General features: G+C 40.6%; 1 non-coding gene across 1 annotated transcript; it reads left to right on the top strand.

The window, feature by feature from the left end:
- Positions 1–4796: 4796 nt before the first annotated feature.
- Positions 4797–4902, top strand: LOC131152467 (small nucleolar RNA R71). Its single transcript, XR_009135968.1, has one exon. It is a non-coding gene; the product is annotated as a small nucleolar RNA R71 (small nucleolar RNA).
- The last annotated feature ends 1765 nt before the right edge of the window (positions 4903–6667 follow it).

The following is a 6667-nucleotide window of genomic DNA, read 5'->3' on the forward strand; positions in this document are numbered from 1 at the left end:
ATTTTAAAGCAACCACACAGATTATAACCTTTGCTGAAAAATAAAGAGTAGAGAAGAGAAAAAAGAACATAGGGTTTTACTAGGTTCGACTTCAACACAACCTACGTCCTCACCCTTGGCAAAACACCAAGGGATTCACTAATACCGTTCCTTTACCAGGCGGAACAATATCAATTACAACATTCCTTGGGTAAGGCTAGAGCCCACCTTCTCCAAACAATATCCCCTTGTTTGGTCCAACGATTCAGCACTTGAACTATTAATCAACCTATTACAAAGATTCAAAACAAGACGTACAAGAACTTGCTCCTTAAAGAGCTGATTAGTACAAATTGAAACACTATGTACTTCAGTAAACTCAGAATATGAATTTGATAATGAAGCTCTAGAAATTTATCACCGTGAGTATCTTTCAATGAATGAAAGAATCAACAATCGATGCACAAACTCAGTGAGAAACTCAGCAAAATTTTAGAGATTTTCGTGAGCGATGAGAGCAATGGAGAGCTTTTACAATTTCAATAAGCTTTGAGATACTATGAGAGCTAAATTGAATTCTTGGTGTCTAAAGTAATGATCCTGGAGTATTTATAGAGGTAGAAAGATTTCTTGCTTGTTCCCCAAGTTTACTTGGAGTAGGGTCCAAGTTGTAAATTAATTTGGGCTTCAAATAATTTAAATTTTAAAAATATGCCCATTCAGAAATTTGAAAATTGTCGCGAGCCAGTCGACTGTGAAGTCCTGGCAGTCGTTTGTCCATGTATAACGTTCATATTTTTCCAAATAGAAAGGTGGCAAACGGCTGTCCTTATGTTGGCAGTCGTCTGTCACTAGAATAATTCAGTTTTAAAACAACTCAGAAGGGTGGCAGTCGCCTGTGCCTGTCCTCAGCTTGACAGTCATCTGTCACCAGAATAACTTAGCTTTAAAAACAAACTCAGAAGAGTGGCAGTCGTCTGGTAAAACAAACACAGATGACTCAACTATTACTGGCAGTCATCTGTCAAGCTTTTGACTTGTGTTTAAAGTCTTACAAAAATATGTCAGTCGTCTGTCTTGTGACAGGTAGTCGTTTGTCAGCTAGCTGTAAGTCATTTTTTGATTCTCTCTTTTTTTTTAATTAAACTTGGAATTTTAACTTGATTTAACATTTGAAAAACATGTTCCAAGACTTAAACTAAAGTCTCTATGTCTGTCTTTGCCTAATGAGCTTCAATATGAAAATTCATATTTGAACACACTTAGAAGTACTTACAAAGCTTGTTCTATAAACACATTTGACACATATTTGTTTTGAGTCCTCTCTATGCTGCTCTTCAATCTTTTAGACTTCTATGAGCTTTCATTACGGATCTCTGGTATTCATATGTAACTTTCCTTGTTCCTTGATCCTTGTAAGCTTTCATGTCAGGGTATGTGAAATTTGAGTAAATTCATCTTTGCCTGAAATAATATCACTTGAAAAATCATTAAACAACTTTACTTTGTTATCATAAAAACCAAGAGTTTGTAAGCCTAACTAGGTCAACAATGATCCTAAAGACAACCAAGCTAACTTTAATCGGTGGCAGAATCAGAATCCAAATTAGAGAAAAATATTAGTGCTATGGCCAACGAAGCATCACGGGCCGACATCGTTTCCTTCAAGAACTAAAGCCGAGTAATGGAGAGAGGGGGACGTGGTTGACGCGGCTGGAGAGCCCAAAGTGGCATCGGCTGGTTAGGTATGTTAGATGGCTGAACTGACTGGTATGATTGAGAGGGGTAAGGCAACAACTATGGGTTAGGCATGGGCTTCAGAAGCCTCATGGTGGGATCATAAAGAAAAGTTGGGTTGAATGTGTAGAATGTCAGTGGCTTTGGAAACCTGACCTCTTGAAGCCCTAGGGTAGGAATTGGGGGATGCTCAATGGTAGGCAGCGCAACCGAATGTGTTGGAGGCCACTGCGCATCTTCAAAGGTCACCCATGGTGCCCTTGTCACCTCCTAGGATTGTGCTGGACCTCCTAGCCTCAAGAATGAACCCCGCCTCGATAGTTGTCAAAGTCGTACTCGTGGAGCTCTTATCATGTCCGAAGCCCCCTTTTATGCCTCTAGAGTCAGCCTACCCCTTGACGAAGGACCCCATCTTGGCAAGACCCGATGCCATTGCCGTTTGGCAATGGGTTGAGATGAATCTTGGGACGAGTCTTGGGACAATTCCTGTCCTAGGACAGGTTAGGGAGACATTTTCAAGGAAGCTTAACGAAGTAGAGTCTTGCACAATGGGATGGTTGCCGAAGCTGAACTAGGTGACAAGAGCATTCCCCAAGGCTCAGGAATGATCGAGGGGGGCTAAGTGACTAGGTCGAAGGAGAGTGCAACGACGAATGACCAGGATGTGAAAAGAGCATGAGTTGAAGAGTTGAGGGTGAAATGGGATTTTAAACGACTTTCTGTGTTCCCGACCAAGTTGCATATAGTGCAGTGCTGGTCGCAAACATGGTCGAACCTCCTAGTATTTTGAAAGTTCAAGGGAATTGCAAAACAATGACCAAGTCGCTCTCACACGTGCTATTCATGCCCTAGTCATACCCCCAACTAGCCTATAACTCATCCTAAGGACCTGAACTACAATTATACTACTATGGACGCACTAAAGACTTAAAAAGAAAATAATATAAAGATAAAAAAATGCTCGGGTTGCCTCCCGAGATTGCTAAGTTTACCATCTTCAGCCAGGTGCACTTATGGCTCTTTAGCAAACTCAGTCGGGTTCAAAGCTAAAATCATCTTCCCTCGTGTCCTTGTCAGCCCCAGTTTTGTTTTCCCCCCAACTTGAACTCAAAACTATAGGCCAAATCATGAATTGCAAGAGGTTGCTTGTATGGGTCCTCCAGATCAGAAATAGCAGAGCTTTCAGGCTAAAGTGTTTCTTCCAATGGGTCCCCCCCGTAGAATTTGTGGGATCTCTTCCACAAAAATTTTATCCGTCATGTCCTCATCCATAGCTTGGATGATATTTAGTGGATTTTGGGACGCATAGAATATTTTTGGCCAGAGCTTCTCATGGCCAAAGGATATCTCCATAATTCTTGTCCTACATTGAATGCAAGCGTTGGCCATGGCTAAGAAGGGTATTCCTAATAGGACAAGAATTGGATTTTTGATTAAGTTACAGGATTCTATATCCAGGATGATGAAATCAACCAAATAATATAACTCTGTCACTTTGACGAACACATCTTCTATCACACCCTAAGGTCGTTTTATTGATCAATCAGCAAAACACGGGATGACTGGGGCGGGCTTCAACTCTCCTAAGTGGACATGCTAGTACACTGAGTATGGAAGGATGTTCACACTCGGCCATAAGTCTAAAAGCACCCTATCAATGTTATGATCGCCGATCACACACGAAATGGTTGGTGTGCCTAGCTCTTTTAGTTTAGGGTGGAGGTGACCTATTACCATTGAACTCATGTGCTCTGCCAACTCCACTTGTTTCTTCGAAGCTGCCCTCTATTCTTGCTGTAGCCTAAGTCTTTGAGGACTTTGGCATACCTAGGTGTTTTTTGAATCTTATCCAAGAGGGGCTTGTTGGCTTGAAGTCTCCAAATGCGTCCAAAATGGACTTAGTTGTGGTCTCCTTCTTAGATAAAGAGGACATAGGAAGAGTTGTAGGGCATGGTACTAAGGAGACATGAAATACCCTACAGGGGGCATAATGAGGCTTTGTTCCTCCAGCAATGGGTATGGAAATGGAGGGTCCAGGACTCCTTACTAAACTAAAGGAGGAGGTGTCATAGATTTCTACATGGAGCTCTACTTCCTTCTCCTCTTCATTCTTTCCCTTGCTTAACTGCTCCTTTACCCTTTCGTTGACCACCCTACCACTCTGAATAGTGGTCACCGCTTGGTTCTGCTCGTGATATGATGAGGGACCAACGTCCGATTCATATTCTACCTCATATTGACCCTTGGAGTTCACTAAAGGCTAACTCAGCAACTTTCCTTCATCTCTCCGACTCAAGGATGTAGCTAGTTGCCCCATGGTGGCTTCCAACTTGGCTATGGATTGGGAGTGGGAATGAAGGAGTTGTCAATCTACTTGGCGATCAACTTCAATTTCCTTGAGGGTTTTTAGCATCGTCTCCTGAAATGTATCATATTTGGGCTAAGAGGGAGATGGTTGCTGAAATGATGAAGGTGGAGGGGCCGAATCAAGATGGTTTTGGAAATTTTGATATGGCTGAGAAGGTGGAGCATTAAAGGCTTGTTAAGGTCTTTAGACTTGAAATCCTAGAGCGTGTGGTCTCCAAGAGAAGTTAGGGTATTGTTTCCACCTAGGATTGTACGAGTTTGAATATGGATCATTAGATGACTTATCGTACTAATTGTGGGTGGCTCCAACTTCCTCATGCACAAGCTCAAGTAGGGAAGGCACATGTGGGCAATTATAACTGGTGTGGGAAGGATCAATGCCAATGGCACACACCTCTGAACATGCTACTAGCTACGGGTGTTGTCCTAAGGACAAGATCTGATCTAACTTTTGAGCGATGATGTGCAGGGTTGGCGCTAGGTCGTGGGTTGCGGCCAACTCATAAACTCCCTTTGGTTTAGAGGTATATGGGTTGGGGGCTCTACGAGTAGCAATAGTGTGCTGCTGAGAATTCTGAGCTAGGTTCTCAAAGAGAACCCATGCCTCATTTTCGTGCTTTATGATGAAAATACCTCTGCACGATGCATCTACCATCGACCTATCTCTCTTGGCCAATCCTTCATAGAAAATTTGGACTAATTGCCATTTAGGGACCTGATGATGTGGGCATTGATGTAGTAAGTCCCTAAAATGCTCACAGGTCTCGAAGAATAGTTCCGCACGCTACTGAGAAAAACTAGTGATTGCCCTTTGCAACTAGTTAGTCTTCCAATTTGAGAAGTACTTCTTTAAGAATTCGTCATGCATAGTGGCCCAAGTGGTCACCGAGCTTGTGTCTAAGGACGTCAACCAATCTTTAGCCTTATCCTTCAGAGAAAATGAGAATAGCCTTAGGTGAAGGGCATCATCATCAAAATTATTGATGCAGATGGTGGAACATATCTTGAGAAATTCATCGAGATGCTAATAAGGATTTTCCATGGAATCCCATAGAAAGTGGGCATCATCGAGATGATGGAAGTTTTGATCTCAAATTGTGTCACCTGTACATCCGGGAATTGGATGCAAAACGGTGAGGTATATGCATTAGGTACAAAGTAGTCCCGAAGAGGCCAAAGTTGTTGCTCTCCCACCATAGGTAGACAAGGAGCTCTAGGTTCCAGGATTTGATCAGTGGGAACCGGTGGTCGTTCAGCCATGAGTTTCAATTCAGACAACTCAGCTATCTCAGGGTCCATAGGACGCAGACAAAACATACACAATTTAAGCTCAAAGAGTTAAGACTTCAATATATAAACAAGAAAAGAAAAACAAAAATATATACAAACAAAGCAACAATATTCTAAATGATAAATTGGCTATCATACCCTAGTCCCCAACAACAGTGCCAATGTAATGATTCCAAAAAAAACAAAACAAATTAATTAATTAATTAATTAATTAATCAATCAAATAAATAAATAAATAAATTATTAATTAAATAATATATTATAATACAATAATATATTAATATAATATAATATAATAATATTATAATATATATATATATATAAGCAATCCAGGAAGGATTCAATTTAATTCATCCTAAGAGACCCCCCCAAATTGCCAAGAGCTCTCTTTCTCTCTTCAGCTGTCTCTCTCAACTCTCTCTCTCCTACGTCCAACTTTCTCTCTCTCCTCAATTTTTTGGCGAAACGTGCGTCGATTAAAGAAGGGAAAATATCCCTAGGTTCCAATTTCAGTCACCAACGTTTTAACCAGAGTGGGTTTGTTGTTGAGATGTCGTAGGCACCACTCTTGAGATAAGGTAAGGGGAATAAATTATGTCAGACATTTTGGAAATTAACTGATTAATTTAAAGCATGGGAATATGAAAATATTGTAAATGATTTTCTGACTTATCAGGCATATGAAAATAGTGGTTTTGGATTATCATATATTTTTTCTAGGCAATTATTATATTATGAAATATTGCTTAACATTTGTGCGACATAAGAAATGGTTTCACTATTGTACAATAAACATGTGTGTTAGCTTTGGTGCAACCCTAAGAGGGGGGTGAATTGGGAATTTAAAAATTATCATCTAGGTCAATTGGTTTAACAGCAGTATTACACAACCTAGGGTCAGTCTATGCAATCAATGAATAAACATACACATGCAGTAAAGTAAAGTGCGGAAAAAGTAAATGATACATGCAATATGTTATCGAGGTTCGGTCAAAGTGCCTACATCCCCGCCTTGGCTAACAAGCACAAGGATTACCACTATAGGCTCACTTAACGGGTGGAGTGGCACCTAAACAATTGGATCAATTAACACAAGACTGACCTCAACCTTAACAACCAAGTCAATTAACACAGGGTTGACTTCAACCTACACAATCCTTTTAGGCTGGATTATTGCCCCCTCAGGCCATGCCTAGAATACAACAGATTTCTCAATAAAATTTGTTTACAACAAATGTGTTTCTCAACTAAGCAGATATGTACTACAATACGCACAGTATAATCAATACACTAC

Source organism: Malania oleifera, chromosome 3, assembly GCF_029873635.1.
Source record: "Malania oleifera isolate guangnan ecotype guangnan chromosome 3, ASM2987363v1, whole genome shotgun sequence".
NCBI lineage: Eukaryota > Viridiplantae > Streptophyta > Magnoliopsida > Santalales > Ximeniaceae > Malania > Malania oleifera.